A 19,857-nucleotide genomic window follows, 5' to 3' on the forward strand; every position below is an offset into this window, starting at 1 on the left:
TGCCCACTAGTAATACTGACCCTGTCGCCTTTATTTATGGGTTTTGGATTTCGCCTCTTTGATTTCTCTGCGCGATTTCTCTTCCAAAAACAATAATCGAATCACCTACCGATATTGCTCTTTTTCCATTTTATTAAAACCCGCGGACACGCTGACTTCCACACGCAATCACAACAATACTATAATTTCGATTTGGTTGAAATTTTGACATTAGCAGTCTACGAGAACGCATTAAATGACAGTACACTTAATTTGCGATAGTGGCGCCATCGGGCGGAGGGGCTAAGTAATTATCGAACTGCCCTAGTACGCTTTTAAAACGTAGTTCAAAAAACGATATTATTTTGTGTAAACAGAAAGTGAAAGTTTATTCTAATTCATGAGAGCTGTTGTCTTCGGAGTATATTTTTTACATGCAAATTACAATCACCTACAGACCTACAGGGTCGCATACAAGTTACTGCTTTCCGAATTAAATGGAATTAAAAAAGTTTTTTGGATCGTTACAATCTAGCTATACTATATTGCGTCACTTTCAGCTATATAATGTACATCACCACAAACTCAAAAACAACTGGGCAATAACTAATGGTCAACAAGTCTTGAAATATTGGAAGCTTCAGTTGATATATTTTATGCAAGAGGCGGATATGAAGCCAAAACCTGCTAAATAGTTTATGACGTACAGTCTAGAACCCCTGTTTTTAAACATAACCCTTGCAAAAAGATTTTAACGATAAGTTGAACACAAATGAAGTAAAATTCACAAGACAATAAAAATCGGTGTGAATTATAAATGATAATGCAAACTTTGATGTATTATTAAGTGTGGCAGAGAAAGAAAACCCTCGAATCGCACCTCTGCTCAAACAGTGTCATAAGTCAAAAGACCAAAGTTTTAAGAAAACGACGTTTAAAATTAGTTCTAGAACTTTTTCGGGTTAAATTCAAAAACTATTAACATTAGCATAACAACTATTTTAGTCAGTTACAAAGGATTTTGAAGCTCTACAAAATAGGATATTATTTCTGCTAAGTTTTTTTTTGAGTTGTGACAGTATACAGATAAAATAACGAAAACTTTATGAAATACAGTGGAACCTGCTTAATTCGAACTTCCATAATTCGAAATCTTCTTTAATTCGAATTTTTGTTTTGGTCCCTAGCATTTTCTATATAAGTAATGTTAAAAAGTCGTGAATAATTCGAATTATATTTTGGATAATTCGAATTTTCTGCTATCTTTTCTGAATATCTTAGAATCTTTTGTCATTACTGAGAAGCTAAATTCTAAAGAGCAGCTAAAAATTTCGGATCGCTTTGAAAAAAATAAAGTCGATCTTTTTATAGCTTGCAAATGTTTTAATTGGTATTTTTGGCCGAATTTTGTTAGCCCATTTTTTTAGGTTGACAAAACTCAGGCAAGAATAGGAATTAAAACATCTCCAAGCAATAAAAATGATCAACTACTGTTTCTTTTGCTGATCAACTACTGATATTTATCATTTGCAGATGTTTTTGTAGCTAATCCTTGTTTTTGTAGATTTATTTTTTAATTCGAATTTTTGGATAATTCGAATTTTTTTAACGGTCCCCTGAGATTCGAATTATACAAGTTTCACTGTACAGTGGAACCTCGATAACTCGGATTAATCGGGACCACGACCGATCCGGGTTATCGAAAATCCGAGATAGCCGGAGAATATGGTAAAAATTAATAAAATACGGTATACTTACAGATAAACTCCGTTAGAATTGAAATAACATGAAATATTTTTATAAATATGCACAGTACATATTACCTACTCATTACAATTCTAAAAAAAACCAAACCCAAACAATACAAGACACACAATACTAAAGACCATTGTTTATAAAAGAATTTTTTAAATAGTCTTTCCTAAACAATGCTGACAGTTTGAAATAAAAAGGAATAGATACTGCAGACAGCTGGCTGTTGTTTCTGCGGCGTGTACTATAAGTAATTTTTAATCTCGTGTTCAAATTACACACATAAGTACACGACACAGAGAGTCTAGACACATTATCTCTCAAATATTATATTACATACACTTTTATTGTTGAAAGGATTGTCTGATAATTAACTATTTTGATTGGAAATAAGCCACAATTAAATTGAAAAATACAAAATATTGAAAATCAAAATGTTTATCTGATGAAAATCGGTCCGGGTTAGCCGGACTTCCGGGTTATCGGGGGCCGACTTATCGGGGTTCCACTGTATTACTTATTAAAAGTTATTCTTGCAGTAAAGAATTTTTATTTAAAAGCTCAACAGGCCTTAGAGGCCTAGGGCTAAAAATACAATTGATAAAACACAATAATACAATAATATTCTATTATATGCAGTGAGAACGTAAAAGTTGAAATAAATTAATTTTTAAATGGGCGATTTTGGAAATAAATCCCGTAACAAGTCGATTTTTATTTTTAAATTATGCTTTTTTGGCATATATGTCATACTAGTGACGTCACCCATCTTAGCGTGATAACGTAATCGATAATTTTTTTAAATGAGAGTAGGGGTCGTGTGATAGGTCATCTAAAAGGTTATTCAATTCTCTATTTATCAATATAAACATTAACATAGTTATTTATACAGGGTACCCAAAAAATGTTTTTTTAATTAAAATAATTTAGACAAAAAGAAGAATTTATGTAATTTATGTAATTCAAAATACATTTTACTGCTATCAGAAAACAGAGAAAATATTTATTTGACAAATAAATATTGTTGAAATTCAATGTTAATCCTGCCACTCACCTGCCTCTTGGCAGCTTGAACCTTTAATTTAAAGTAAAGCAATGTTTATTTTTGAAATAAACATTTTTTTCTGTTTTATGACAGCTGTACAATGTATTTTTAATTAAATAGATTACATACAATTTACTTTTAGTATCAATTAATTTATTACAAAAAAAAATTGTTTGGACACCCTGTATAAGTAAATACGTTAATGTTTATATTACTGAATAGAGAATTGAATAACCTTTCCAATGAGCAGTCAAACGACACCCATTCTCATGTAAAAAGATAATCGATTACGTCATCACGCCCAGATGGATGACGTCATTAGTATATTATATTATACACGGTGTCCAGAAACTCTACCGACAAACTAAGACAGGAGATTCCTCAGATACTTTTAAGAAAATATAACCAAATTCACCTAGTCCGAGAATGCTTCCTAAGGGAGTTAGAGCTCTTTGAAAATGGCCTCTTGTAATTAGTTTTTGTTAAATACCTCCAGAACGCTTCTAGTTAGAAAAACAAAAATTGGTACACATATTTATCTTCCAGAGATAAATCGATTCCATCCATTGGGAATTTTTAGTACTGGTAATAGGCGTCCGTTTTGGGTGGGCAACAGTTATTTTATCGCATAACTTTTTTGCCGTTACCTTTTTAGCATTTTTGACTCTGGATTATTAAAGTGAGAAGTATTCTAGCACTAAAAGGTACTCTTGCTTTAAGTCGGTAGTACACACCGTTTTCTAGAAAAATCGATTTCGATGGCTTAGTGTGAAAACCTCGTATCTCATTTTTTACGAAAATGACATTTTGGTGGTTTTAGTTTGAAAACCTTGTATCTCACGATTTACAACTGTTAGAAAAAATCCAAATACACTAGACTATTTTCTACAGCCGAAAAAAAACCACGTATATCAATTGCTCTCTTGATTTAGTGTGAATACAACGTATATTTATAACCAAGAATTTGGTACTTAATTTGGAGTGTTTGTTTGAGAGATTCGACTTGGAGAAATGTTTTTTGTGAACAGTAAAAGGTAGTCCTGCATACAGAAACATTTTATGGACCTTAAATCAAAAGATTTGTATTGTATCAACCTAGTATTTGGAGGTGTGCAATAAGCTATGAAAAATGAAAACCTCGTAAATAATAATAAACACAACCTCATTTTAGATGAAAAACACGTATATCAAAATATACGAGGTTATCACAGTTACTTGGGCAAAGGCTCTATATACTGCAAGGATATTTACGTGTTTTTCATAGTTAATATTTGTATTTTCAATTTCATAGTAACATTTAACACTTTTAGCTCTAGGCCAATATCAGATAGTTGTCTCAAAGTGTTCGAATTAAAAATATGTAACAGTAATTTTTGTTTTTAGGTTATATTATGCAGAAAATCAGTTTTTGCCTCTCCTGTAAAATTGTAATTTAATGAGATACGAGGTTTTCACACTAAGCCACCGATTTGAAAGTTTTTCGTTTATTGAATTACAAAAAAAACTGAAAAAAAAATTCAAAAAAATCGGTCCATTTTACCTATTTAAAGCAAAAGTAGCTTGTAGTACTAGAATACCTCATAATTTAATAATCTAGTGTCAAAAATGCTTAAAAATTAAAGACAAAAATGTTATGCGATAAAATACCCGTTAACCTACCCAAAACGGACGCATATTATCGGTACTATAAATTCGCAATTAATAAAATCGATTCATCTCTGGAATATAAATAAACTTCTCAGTTTTCGTTTCTCTAAATAGTCTTTTTTTTTTAATTCAAAGAACGAAATATTTTTAAGTCGATTTTTCTATGCAACGGTATATTCTATAAATTTAAAGCAAGAGTACCTTTTAGTACTAGGATACCTCATAATTTAATCATCCAGAGTCAAAAATGCCTAAAAATTAAAGACAAAAAAGTTATACGATAAAATAACCGTTGCCCTACCCAAAACGGACGCCTATGACCGGTACTAGAAATTCGCAATGGATGAAATCGATTTACCTCCGGAAGATAAATACGCGTACCAAGTTTCGTTTTTCTAAATAGAAGCGTTCTGGAGGTATTTAAAAAAAACTAATTACAAGACGGCATCTTCAAAGAGCTCTAGCCCCCTTAGGAAGCATTTTTGGACTAGGTAAATTTGGTTAAATTGTCTTAAAATTATCTGAGGAATCTCCTGTCTTCGTTTGTCGGTAAAGTTGCTGGACCCCCTATATAAATATATGTATATATGCAAAAAATCGTAATTTAAAAATAAAAATCGACCTGTTTCAGGAATTATCTCCAAAGTCGCTCATAAATGAAAAAATTAATTTATTCCAACCTTTACGTACTGACTGTATATTATACACTTTTATCAAATGGGGTGGCTTCTTGTCCAGTCATACTTCTTGCCTACTAAATCGACTTACAATTTTCCTCCATTCGTCACTGTTTGTAACGTTTTCTTCCCAACCAATAACTCCCTCATTTCTTAGATACGTTACTGTGGGTCTTATTACCGGTTTATATATCCTTAGCTTTATTTTTCTTGATATATATTTGAATTTTATCACAGGTATTAAGCTTCTTATCTTGTTATTTCCCTTTGCTAATCTGGCATTCGGTTCCCATTCTTCCTGACCGTTCTCCTCTATAGTAACTCTCAGATACGTAAAATGGACCACTCTCTCAAAATTATATTCCCTTGCTTCATTAGATATGAAAGTAAACTGACCCTCTTCGCTTTGCTCTGTATTTCCGAGTATCATGTATTTTGACTTTTCGTGGTTTATTTCGAAATCAAAATATCTTGCCTCATTTTCTAATCTTTTCATAACGTTTTTAGTTATTTCCTTGTTTTCGCTAGAACAGTAAGATCATCATCGAAGGCCAGACATTGATTCTCATTATTGAAGATGGATCCGGTCGTTTTAACTCATCTATTTCTGATTATTGTTTCCAATGCTAAGGTAAAAAGCACCATGGATAACGGATCTCCTTGTCTGAGACCTCTGTTTACTTCAAATTCCTCCGATGAGAAACCTGTCCATACTACATGATTCCGTGTGCTATTCAAAGTCATTCTTGCCAACCTTATCATTTTTGCGGGTATACCCAAAAAGCTTAGCGCTTCATACATTTTATTTCTTCTTATCCTATCATAAGCTTGTTTAAAATCTAGGAACAACGCATGAAGTGATACTTTATGTTCATAGCAGGTACTCTGGATTTCTTTTATTGTAAAAATCTTATCTGTCACTGACCTATTAACTCTAAAACCGGCCTGATATTCACCTTGTTATCTTCAGCAAAACTGTTTGGTCTCCCTCTTAGCATCCTGGCTAATACCTTGTAACAAGTATCCAGCAGAGCAACACCTCAGTAATTTTTACATGCCAATCTAAGTAGTAGCAATAAAGAATATAATATCATTATTATTATCTGGTTAGCAAAGTTAACAACATTAAATAAAACATGCTGCAAAAAGAAAGATAAATGTCTCACTTTTCTTGAGCATATTCGCAGATTGTTTTGAATAAATCAATCTTAACAAGACAAACGACTTTTTATACAGATCTTAGATTGACAAATGCATTGCACAATTCGATATAACACACAATAATTTATGTTCGGTGCATCTTTGATTTTTGTTAACCATATAATGACGCTAGTGTCATCTAACGACAAATACTTGAACCATAGACGTAACACTTTTTGAGATAGGATTTTGTAGTTTCATTAAACTGTTGGTGCAATAAAACTGTTTTTTATTTTAAACAAAGTAAGTTATCAATCGAAGTAGCACAGAAAACGACAATAAATGTCGTTCTCCTATCACCAGATTGACAACATGTGAAATAATTTCTTTGGTTGCACCTCCTGAGATTTTCAAAATTTATAAATCATACAGGATGCCGAGGAAATTAATGAAATTAAGGGTATGGGAACGATATTTATTGTCGTTTTCTGTGCTAGTTCGATTGATAATTTACTTTTATTCGGTAGATGGCTCTAGTTCATCCGTGACATTTCTTTCTTTGCAATTCGGTAAGACCCAAAGTATGACACCTGGGAAAATCGAAGAGAAGAGGATATGGGACTACTGATGAGGGGGAAAAGACCTCCGAAATCGGTATAGACTCTTCCTGCACTCTCCGATTTATATGCAGCTGCTGCGTTTTCGTGTTGCAAAGAAATTAAAAATGTTTATACATTTTTAATTCATTTACTCTTTTGTATGAGTATTAAAGAATCTTTCTTGTTGAAACTTTTACCACGCTGAGCAGATGAGTTGTGAATTATTTAAAATTCTCTCATCTTAATATCTTCGGCCTCCTGTATGATTTATAAATTTTGAAAATCTCAGGAGGTGTAACCAAAGAAAGTATTCTACCTGTTGTCAATCTGGTGGTATAGGAACGATATTTATTGTCGTTTTCTGTGCTACTTCGATTGATAACTTACTTTGTTTTTCGGTAGATGGCTCTAATTCATCCGTGACATTTCTCTCTTTGCAATTTGGAAAGGCCCAAAGTATCATACCTGGGAAAATCGGAGAGAAGAGGATATGGTAACAAGAATCTACAGGTCGAGCAAGTCTCGTAAATTTCACGATTGCGAGCCACGCTTCACGCAACCGTGTTTGCGTACTTGTGTTTCGAGTTGCGTGGTCGTGGAGTTATATTTACCAATTCGCGCAATCGTACTTGAGACGCTGTGTCGTCAGGTGAGGTGTTTGAAAATTTGTGTAACTTGATTGCTTGATTCTGTGGTGTGAAGGTGGTTAAACTTTTGTTTTATTTTTTTTTTGTTTTGTTTGTTTTTGTTGTTGCGAATATATCGCAGAAAGTTTTTAGATGAAGTAATTGTATGATGAAGATAACACAGAAAATACAAGAGGGCAGCATACTTTGCAAAACAACTGCTACAATTTGAAATCAACAATTTGTTAAGTTGTTGTCTTGCAGGTAAAAAAAGTGACTTTTTAAAAAAATTATATCTTGGAAACTAAAAATTATTTTTATTTATAATTGAAACATGTAAAAGTATAGTACTCTCAAAAAAATTTCAGCCAAAAATATTCATTTTTGTAGAGTGGACTGCAATTTTTCGACAACAGCCCTTTTTTGCGGTGAGCAGCATAACAAGTCCAGTCTCATCTGAAATCAAAGTTTCTTGTAGTTTATACCTCTGGCTAGTGAATGAACAAAGGATTTTTTATTAGATGAGGTCATTTTTGTTTTATAAAAAAAACTACTTTAAAAATGAGAAAAATTGGGGTCAAAAATGTGTTTAAACTTATGTAAAATCTTCAAATTTCATTTTTTTTAATTCCTTCGTTCATATTCTAGCCAGAGGTATAAACTACAAGAAACTTTTTGATTTCAGATGAGACTGGACTTAGTTATGCTGCCAACGCAAAAAAACTTAAACTCTACAAAAATGAATATTTTTGGATGAAACTTTTTTTGAGACTACCTTAAGTACTATACTTTTACATGTTCCAATTATAAATAAAAATAAATTTTAGTTTTCGAGATATAATTTTTTTAAAAAGTCACTTTTTTTACCCACAAGACCTATGTAACCCCTTAAAAAAATGTTTGGAAGAATATGTTTGATGGCCAAGATGCATACATATATTTAGAAGGAAAGTTCCTGATTTCTGTAGTATAATACATAATACTGAAGAGGAAGTAGCTCTAAGCGCCGGACTCCACTTGCGATTTGTAGTTGTGAAGATTGAACACATTCTTTCAAATAGAAGTCAATCCATGATTATTTAGTCACAAATGGATTGACTTGTATTTGAAACAATGTGTTCAATCTTCCTGATTACAAATCGCAAGTGGAGTGCGGCGGTAATAACACCAAAATATTCCATATAGGTCCATAGAAGGTACACAGACATTGAAAAATTCCTGGAATATCCCCGAAAACATGTTCCCTGAACATCCCAGGAAAATCCTGTGTCAGCATTTTAAACATTACCTGAATGTTTTATTGGAACATTCCATGAATGTCCACGAATGTTCTCTGGACATTCAAAATATATTTTGTAGACATTCCCTGGATATACCAGAAATACAGTGATGAGCGCTGTAATAACCGGCAAAATAGCACAAAAGCGATGTATTAAGTAGTGAGATAAAAAGACATGAAACTAGTCGAGCTGGGTAGCGATATTAACTTATACATTTAGATTGTATTGATTGTGTACCACCTTCAGACGTATCAGACGAGTTTGGAAACTACCACTGTCACAGTGACAGTTTTAGTTGACATACTCCTCCGATATGTGTAAAGGTGGGATCAATATAACGTAAATTTAAAGGTTAATTTCGCTAAATTTCCCAGCTCAACTAGTTTCATTTCTTTTTATCTCACAACTAAATATGTTGCCCATATTTTGCCGGTTATTAGGGCACTCATCACTGTACATTTTTGCTGATGTGACAATACCTCCTATCTGTTTTTTCATGAGTTTTGTATGAGAGATGGAAAAACATGTTTTAAGGTCACCTCCTGTGTTCATATGTAAGTTTTGACTTGTTTTGTAGTTCATAGATAGTTTAATTTACTACAAAACAAGTCAAAAAATATATGAAAACAGGAGGTGACCCTAAGACAAGTTTTTAGTCTCTCTTACAAAACTCATGAAAAAACAGATAGGATGTATTATTACATCACTGACGATATGTGGCCATACCAAATAATACATCCTTGATAAATATAAACATTTTTATTGAACAAAATCTTTTCATACATTTTTTAATGCAATTTACTGATATTCCTAAATATTTCAAAAAAATGTGTCACATTTGCTTTGTAAACCTTTCTTTTGCCTTTCGTAGCCACATATTCCGTTTCCTTCCTGGTTTTTTGTAGACCACTTCTCTCAGCTGATTCTAAAAAAAATAAAATAAATGGTAATTTTTCTATCCTTTACAATTAACAATCAGAAGAAATATTATTTACAGATAATGATATGCATAATAATAATAGGTTTGTTCTAGCATCAGTTTGAAACCATTAGCGAATAGTGGACCAGCGCGAGTAGAGGGGATCGCACTGCCCACATAACAATGATGTTCGCATCATGTTCTAAGCATATCCTACCAACATTCGTCGAAGTATATCCTTTTTAGTATATGCGTAGTACAAGCATAGCATGTACCATAAAAAACATTCTAAATTTCATGTTCTTTGCATGTGCCTCAAAGAATATTCTTGCACCGAATATACTGAGCACATTCGGGTACGTAGTATCTCGGAATGTTCGTAAAAGTTTATTCTTAGAGTATACCTTAATCGAATATTCTTAGTATATGCGTAAGTATATGCAAAAGTATATACTTAACACATACCTACTTGTATATACTTTTAAAATATCTAAAAAATAATATACTGTATGTACCTACCTATAGGAAGAAGAATAATGCGAGCCTATAGATTATCAACTTCGAATAATTAATAAAATTTATGTATTTTAGTAGGTACTACTGAACTATCTAATTCATTTTTTTAAACCGTTTTAATTCTATGGTAAAAAGTTTAAAACTTAATTCTATTGTGAAGAAAAATGAGAAATTCTCGTTTCGTTTTCAGTTGAAATGAATATACCATTTTGATTTGAGTAGTTTATACCATAAGTAAAATAATTTTCGGGAATCCGGAAACGACCATTCATTGTCATTCTGACCCTTGCATTGCATTTTATACCTGCACAAGGGAAGGGGGTGGGTAACAAAAGAGCAAAATATGAAAATAGTTTCCAGTACAGTTATGCATTTATGTCTACGATGTTAGGTAGGACCAAGTATTTCTAGCTACAAGGACTAAAACATTTTTAAGAACATAAAAAGCAGTTTGAAAATAATAAATTCATATTGGTACTTCAATATTTCCTAAATACCTAGTAAGTAAAAGTATGTATAATGTATATAGATACCTATAAATTTTAGTAATTTACATACATATTATAATATATTTGGCTATTATATAATTATATAAGCAGCATTTTTATTTTGATGTGCACATAATAACTAAATATATTACTTATATTTTATATATAGGCTACTTACCCATATAATATTTATTATACATAGGTACCTATATAACTAACTAAAGTTTATATATTTTATACTTACTTTTTACGTAATATTGTAGAATGTAATATCTACATTCTCATATGCAATTAGAATATGTAAATATAATATATTAGTAGAACCAAAGAATACTAACACACCCTGTGGGTGTGTTAGTATTCTTTGGTAGAACCTATAGGATGAGATTGGGTGATGCTGAAAACATACTTCTGAGAAATACAGCACATCCTTGGAATATTCTTCCCATATACTAAAAATATGTGCGATAGTACATTCTAAGTATGTACATAGAAGGTATATAGCACTTCCTTGGAATATTCTTCCCATATACTAAAAATATGTGCGATAGTACATTCTAAGTATATAACTAGAAGGTATATAGCACTTCCTTGGAATATTCTTTCCATATACTAAAATATGTGCGATAGTACATTCTAAGTATATAAATAGAAGGTTTATAGCACCTCCTTAGAATCTTCTAAAAAGTATGTTCTTGGTATATACTGAAAAGAAGTGCGGTAGTACATTCTAAGTATATACATAGAACGTTTAAGTACTGTAATGTAGTATATACTCAGTATATGCTCTGCACATTAGCAATGGTAATTACGCATATTCTAAGTATATACATTTTCTGAAAAGTATGTTCTATGAATCTACTAAGAACATGAAATTGTTATGTGGGTGGTGACTGCATTATGTTCTTTTACTGACCAACTGTTTGCTGATGGTTTTTGACTAGTTTGACTGTTTGCTAGAACAAACCTAATAATAATGAATATTTTGTATTTTGACAATGACATCTGATGTGGAAGTCAAAACATTAATAAAATTATTTTTTCAAGTTAACTTTCACATGCGCGTCTTAAAATTGTACTTTTAATACTTATATCATAAATAACTATTAAAACTATCTTAAGAGGAAACAGTATCGATCAACAGGTAGCGAAAATGTGTTCCAAGATTGCGGCTGTAATTTTGAATATTTTTTCAAGATATTCGGCACACATATTCGTAATATAATAAAGAATGGCGGTACAGAGCCCAATTTGAAAAATATATTAATATGTGGAAATTACTCTGTAATTAAATACAATATAAAAAAACGAGCTTGTACCGCCATTAAGAAGAACAAAAAAATACACTTTTTTCAAATACAACTTTTTTATCCGATTTTGTGTTATTTTGGAACTACTAAATTTTTTTATTTCATTAGTAGTTCCAAAATTACACAAAATCTAGGCATCGGATAAAAAAGTTTATTTGAAGAAAGTGTATTTTTTTGTTCTTCTTAATGGCGGTACAGGCTCGTTTTTTAAATATTGTATAATTACAGAGTAATTTCCACATATTAATATATTTTTCAAATTGGGCTCTGTACCGCCATTCTTTATTATTTTACGAATACGTGTGCCAAATGCCTCGAAAAAATATTCAAAATTACAGTGACAATCTTGGAACACGTTTTGACTACCTGTTTATCGCTACTGTATTACCTTAAAACATTGTAATTTGCTAAACCAGTATATTTTACTCTACTACTACTCTACTAGCTACCTCATTTTCCACTGTTTCTAAAGACTTGTTTACATGGGTAGAGTTTTGAGGAGAGTAGAGTAGTGGTAGTACTCTACCAAAAATGGCTTGATACCATTCACATGAGGAGAGTACAAGTATAGTACAGGGTGATCAGTTAAGGGTAGCGAGCGGCCATATCTCATAAGATATTGGTCGTATAGATTTGAGAAAGAAAAATCATGATAAAAGTCGCCAAGAGAAATTACTGGAAATTATTTTCGAGTTTGTCAAACGTCCGCTAGAGGGCATAACAACCAACACAAAGTAGAAAAATGGAATTTTTATAGAATTTTGTCTAATGAAAGTTTATCGATGATATCATTTTCATATTTACAGACCATTTCCCTACATTTTTTGTCTAAAACGTTTTGTTCTATCTATCAAAATAAAGCGGTGGGGGAAGTTCAATTGTTTTTTTAAACAAACCAAGATTTCTTCCGTTTCTTTTGACCGATTTTAGCAAACTTAGGCTCATATGAAAGAGCATAATTTGCACTACAAAACGCTTATTTGGTTTTGAATTTTTACGTTTGCTGTCGCCGCTAGATGGCGTTAACTGAAATGGTAGCAAATTTTTGAGTTTAAAAAAAAACAAATGTAATGGTATATTAATTTTTATATATTTTAAAAGAGGATAAATTTCTCTATAATTTAATGAAAAGAATTTATTATCTACCTTTTTTTGAACCGTTGATATTGACCAAAATATAATTTTATTACATTAAAAAATGGCACGCCACTGTTTTTTATCAAAATAAAAATCAGTTTTGTAATCTCTTATTAGTTGCTAACAAAAAGAACCTCTTGACTTTTTTCGTTAGACAAACGGTTTTAGATTGAAAAAAAAAGTAAATTAGTAATGTTTCGAGATATGGGCGCCCCATGTAAACATATCTTATTTTCTCAATCCAAAACCGGTTGTCTAACGAAAAAAAGTCAAGAGGTTCTTTTTGTTAGCAACTAATAAGAGATTACAAAACTGATTTTTATTTTGATAAAAAACAGTGGCGTGCCATTTTTTAATGTAATAAAATTATATTTTGGTCAATATCAACGGTTCAAAAAAAGGTAGATAATAAATTCTTTTCATTAAATTATAGAGAAATTTATCCTCTTTTAAAATATATAAAAATTAATATACCATTACATTTGTTTTTTTTTTAAAACTCAAAAATTTGCTACCATTTCAGTTAACGCCATCTAGCGGCGACAGCAAACGTAAAAAATTCAAAACCAAATAAGCGTTTTGTAGTGCAAATTATGCTCTTTCATATGAGCCTAAGTTTGCTAAAATCGGTCAAAAGAAACGGAAGAAACCTTGGTTTGTTTAAAAAAACAATTGAACTTCCCCCACCGCTTTATTTTGATAGATAGAACAAAACGTTTTAGACAAAAAATGTAGGGAAATGGTCTGTAAATATGAAAATGATATCATCGATAAACTTTCATTAGACAAAATTCTATAAACATTCCATTTTTCTACTTTGTGTTGGTTGTTATGCCCTCTAGCGGACGAAACTATGCCTCAAACTCGAAAATAATTTCCAGCAATTTCTCTTGGCGACTTTTATCATGATTTTTTTTTCTCAAATCTATACGACCAATATCTTATGAGATATGGATGCTCGCTACCCTTAACTGATCACCCTGTACTGATGCTAGTATAGTGAAACCGATTTTTGTATTTTTAAACACTCTTGATTATAAGTGCACCTTAAATTCTTAATTTTTTGCTTAAGCTCGTTTACTCCAAAGCCCCCTTTGCCATTCTTTCTACGATTTCATCCTCCGCAGCTTGCTGCAAACTTTTATTTCTGTAGTATACACTACCTAAATTCCATAAACACTGGTATTCGCCGTATTATAGCTCTACAAGTTTTAAAGTTTCATCTTCGGTGAACTTCATTTTCACTATTTACACAAAACACAATTCCAGCCAGAATGACAGCGCCCCCATGTACTCTCCTACCTACTCTATTCTGCCATAATTGAGCGTGTTCCATGGGTAGAGTGTGCAGCCGAGTAGACATTTTGGCAGTAGTGGTGGTCATAGAGTAGTTACTTTGCCATAGGTTGCTAGTCACTCTACTTTAACTCCAACTATACACTCTACCAGCTATTCTACTGTGCTGAGCATTTTTACAGGTAGAGTTACTCTACTCTATCAAGTACTTGCATCATTACTCTACCTGTGTAAACAAGTCTTAAATCTACTGAATGAAAATCTACTTAATCTTAATCTACTCTTAATGAAAAATGTCTAAAATCATTTACCCACCTAGTATTATTGTAGAATTTAAGACAGTCCAGTGCCTTATAAATAATTTCAATATGAATATTTTTCACTTTAATTCTCCTTTGATACCACTCCATTTTAGATTTTGGGGAACTTATTTCATTGTGTTTATAGACCATATTTATTGAAGGAACCCAATCTGGAGATTGTTATTATCGATTAAGTCGGCTGATTTTCCTATAAGATTAAAATGTTAACATCTTCAAAAATCGTTACTGTTGTAATTGTAACTTACCAGATATAAAATGATTACAGCAGACAGGACAGGAAAATTTTCATTTCGCTAGTAAAACCTGTACATTGTATTGCATTTAACCATTGTTGTCTCTCAGATACCTTATTTAGTTCAGTTTAAAAGTGAACTTTATCTTGACTTTATCACAATTACTTTGCATTTCACACTTCAAAACACAACACAACACCAATGAAGCATATTATCTTTCTAAATTAATACTTCCAGAGAAAATGTTAAATTAATCTTTGTACAACACAAAATTACAAAGAAATACAACTAAAATTATCTAAAACTCATTAAGAACAGATAGAATAAGATTTATCTTTTACACCCAGTAGCCATATTGACATATTGATTTAATTTTGAAAACGATTATATTTAAATTTGGTAAATATAACGCCGCACGACCACGCAACTCGAAACACAAGTACGCAAACACGGTTGCGTGAAGCGTGGCTCGCAATCGTGAAATTTACGAGACTTGCTCGACCTGTAGATTCTTGTGATATGGTACTACTGATGAGGGGGAAAAGACCTCCGAAACCAGTATAGACTCTTCCTGCACTCTCCGATTTAACCAGAGTATTATGCATCTGCTGCATTTTTGTGTTGCAAAGAAACTGAAAATGTTTATACATTTTTGTTTTTATTTTTTTTTTAAATGTGACACTGTTTGAGCGGAGTTGCGAAATTAATTTAAGGCAGCTGACATAAACATTTCTAAAAGGTCTATATTACGGCTACTAAAAAAGACATACTACATCATCTGTATATAATTCATAATGTCCAGGAAATAAGGATGATGCAGATCGCCAAATGCAGTTTTGGAAGTAATGCAAGATTTATGTAATCAAAATCCATGCCTCATCCTTTTTTCTGATACGTTCTGTTTATATGTAACAGTGAATCGACAAAACTGCAGATATTGGAGTAAACAGAATTCTCATTGGATAACTGAGGCAGACCCTTAGCATCCTCAAAAAGTAAACGTATGGGCAGGAATCATCATCATCGTGGCATCTACACTCCTAGCGGAGTGATAGCCGCCCTCTTTGGGCTCTTTCGATTCATTTGTCGCGGTGAATCAGTCCACATTAACATTTTGGTTTTACAATTGGTTGTGTGACTTGGTATCTTCTACAATTTTTCTTCATTCGTTCCTGTTTTTGCTTGTGTTGACCCATTCTCTAACTCCAATCTTCTTAAGGTCCTCGACTATCTGGTTCTCCCATCTGGTTTCTGGTCTTCCTCGTGGTCTGCCAGATGCAGGTCTCCATTTGGTAATTTTCTGGATAACGGCTTCTGGATTTCTCCTTTCTATTTGTCCCATCCATCTTATACTCTGTACTTAAATAAATCTGATGATGTCTCCTCCTTTCAAAAGTTCTGTTACTTCGTGGTTCATTAGTTTTCTAAATTCATTATTACCTAAGTTTAGTGGACTTGAGTAGTATAGCAGACGGGGTTCTAACTCACTTTGGTAACCTGTCCATCAGGGTCTCCGAAGCTGATGGACAGAAGAGCCTCCTTTGACCTTGGGGGTGTACAAGAATTACAAGAAGTGATCGTCAATGACCAGAGGGTTGTAAGAAGTGGTCGCTTATCTCTACATCTCTTCTTCTTTCCCGAAGAATTGTCACCTTGTCACCTGTCTCACCTGTATTTTCTTTGTCTTAAATGTTATGAAGAAGTAAAAGAAGCGGTCGGCAATGACCAGAGGGCTGTGTATTTGACCACCTTGTATATCGAGTGCAAAACTCATCGCTTATCGCTTCATCTCCTCTTCTTTTAGTTAAATTTGTACAGGGTGATCGAAATTTGAGACTTTAAAATTGTTTTTGTAGGTGTTGGTGAGTAAAAAAAAGAACTTGTGTGACTTGCTTAGTCGTATCCAACCCAGCCTAGCCTAGCCTAGCCAGATAGAAATGTTTTAAATTTGGAACTTAAAGAAAAAGCAACGTACCAAATCTAAAAGTTTGAGGGAAGTTAATGGTAGAAAAGAAAAACAAAAAATAACTATAAATATTTATTAATTAGAAACAATACAAACTATACAATATACTTAACTAAAATTAACCCTATGCAGCTCCACCAACGGAAAAGGTAACTGCCGCTCTCTTGTCCCAATTGGAAAGTCTCTGTCGTTGTGCAACTCTATTATCCGGCGACGCCCCTGTGGTGGTTGAACTGTAGGAACGACACCTGCATACCTGCTCCGTTCCTCCTCGTTTAATCGGTCAGCGGCATTAACCTGCTGCTGATGGTGGAACTGTACTACAACGTTTTCAAGACCCATTATGTTCAGTTGTGGTAGATATAATGCAATTCACACATCGGATTCAATTTATATAGTGTAACTGCATTTTTATATCAAAAAGGTTAAGTCGTACGTAAATAGATTTTTATTCTGCAAAATGTAGCTAATTATAATTTTCAAAATCATCTTGTTTTACTGATTGACGTCAATATAAATGATAACTGCATTTTTACGGGTCAAAAAGGTGAACAACTGATGTAAATAAGTATGCATTTTTCCAGGTCAAAAAGGTGAACTTTGATGTAAATAAGTTTTCATTGTTTATAAAATTTACATTTTTACAGGTCAAAAAGGTGAACTATGTTTCCGCTGGTGGTTTTGTTATCGTCCATGGTTGAATATGTCCTAGTGGATATGTTCTATCACTAATATGTAGGTTCTCTAATTGTTTAATAATTTTTCTTAAATCCTGATATACTTTAATATCTTTTTGTAACTCAATGACTTTCTCTTGAAACTGTGCAACTTTATGTCTATACTCACTCAAAGACATGATGCTACTAATAAATGAGTTGGTATCAAACTATACATTGTATTTTATTTTTTTATTTGGTTGGTTATACGTAGTATCATTATCATCACGTTTTCGTTTAGGGGTATTGTTCAATATTTCGTTTACATCAGTTTTTTGTTTTTTAGCATCAATAACGATATTTTCATCATTTATTTTTCGTTTTTCTCTTGTGTCTCCTCTGTTTATAGAGTCATTAGCGAACTCATTTGAAATGTCTACATTCATATCATCTAAAATTTGTTGTTTTGCTCTTTTGTGATTTAATAGCTTTTGTTGTATTTTCTGCTTATTTCTATGCTTGACATTTTGTGTGCGTTTTCTTGATTTTGAAATAGTTAATCCCTGTAGTAATAAGGTACAGTGGTTTATACTTGCAGCTAGTTTTTCTAACATATCTTTAGATTTATTTAATTCTTTAGTACAACTTTTTGTTACAGCTTTATAATTAACAGAACTAAGACCCATACCTAATTTCACTTTTGCTTTCATTGCTCCAGCTACACCAAGTGCTGCCAACTTTTCAGAAAATGCTGTATTTTTTGATCGAAACTGTTCAAGAGCTTTTTCAGCTAGAATCTTATCAGCTTCATGTCGTTTTGATAACTCTTTATTTTGAGAGTATGCAATATCATGTTCACGACACGCTTCATCTAACCCATTTATTCCCCTATCTCCTCTTGCTAATCGTTTATGCAATTTGGTTCCTGGTCCACAAAACCTATATCCACCAGGGATGTGCAGCTCAAAAGGTAGTTTATTAATGGCAGCGTTTAACATCTTCATCAACGACTTACAAATTAGTAAATAAATAGTCTAAGATAAGTGTTTATATATATATTTTTTCTATTCTTTAAACAAATAACCTCACATTTCCCCAAACATACTACTTGGTATATTCTTAGCACCAGATTTCGATTTCAATAATTTTATGTACTCACAATTTATACAATTTAAATTAGGTATATCAGTCTCTCCTCCACACTTTGGACATTTATACTTCACAGGTACAGGCATAATTTTATGTTTTACAGGTACAGGCCTCACTCAAAATTTTCTTTATTGTTGTTGATTTTAAGAAAAATAGGATACACTCTTTTTACAAAAGTACAATCAGGACTGAATTTTTTGTGATCTCCGATTATATTGTCATTTGATTCCCATTTGTATATTTCTACACCACATTTGAAACACTTAACTATATCTTCTACTTGAAGAAAGTAAAATCCACAAGCAGCTAACTCTACTTCTGATTTCTTCCCCTTCCAATTGTTAAAAGTTGAAAGTCTTGAATAGAAATCTTCCGGGTTAAGCGTGTACACCTCGAGACACATATTAATTACTGACTGACAAAATGTCGCTGAATACGCTTATTATATACCCGTAGGACAGTAACATGAAATTTGAATATAAAATCAGATCAAATGCACAATACAGTTAGTTCATTAGAAACTGTTAACATGAATGCTAGTAAGAAAAAGACAAGAAAGACCTCTAAAAGGAAGGTCTCTAAGAAAAAAGGTTCTAAAATTCCAAAACAAAAGTATTTCAGTTTAGTTAAAGTAATTCGAGACATTAGAAAGAAACTATTGGAAAGCAAACCAAGAACGTTAAGGGAAGCTATTCAACAAGCATTGCGAATTGTGAAATCTTACAAGAACATAAAAAAACCACGTGGTCGAGTAATTCAGGTTCCGAAAACTGGAGGTATATTACCTTTAATACCCATATTTGCAGGATTAAGCGCTTTGGGCACTATTGCCGGTGGTACCTCCGCCATCGTGAAGACGATAAACGATGCAAAAGCAGCTAAAGAAGATTTACTTGAAAAACAACGTCATAATCGTAAAATGGAAGCATTAGCAATTGGAAAAGGTTTATACTTGAAACCATATAAAAGTGGAATGGGTATTTTTTTATGAAGAAGGCGGATCAAATAAATATTCCAAAACATGCTTTGACAAATGTAGAGTTACAAAAATACGCAAAATTAATGAAAATTCCATATTTCAGAGGTGTATTTATGAGAAACGCGTTTCCGAAAAAAATT

General features: G+C 32.4%; 1 protein-coding gene and 1 long non-coding RNA gene across 2 annotated transcripts in view; one reads left to right on the plus strand and one right to left on the minus strand.

The window, feature by feature from the left end:
• Nucleotides 1-19,857, plus strand: part of LOC126878485 (cytotoxic granule associated RNA binding protein TIA1-like) — a 383,419-nt gene that overhangs the window by 188,327 nt on the left and 175,235 nt on the right. The window lies entirely within an intron of this gene.
• On the minus strand, nucleotides 9,490-15,478 carry LOC126878486 (uncharacterized). The gene is made up of 3 exons (XR_007695674.1): nucleotides 14,980-15,478; nucleotides 14,727-14,921; nucleotides 9,490-9,670 (listed from the first exon to the last, which is right to left on the minus strand). It is a non-coding gene; the product is annotated as an uncharacterized LOC126878486 (long non-coding RNA).

This window comes from Diabrotica virgifera, chromosome 10 (assembly GCF_917563875.1).
Source record: "Diabrotica virgifera virgifera chromosome 10, PGI_DIABVI_V3a".
Taxonomy (NCBI): Eukaryota; Metazoa; Arthropoda; class Insecta; order Coleoptera; family Chrysomelidae; genus Diabrotica; species Diabrotica virgifera.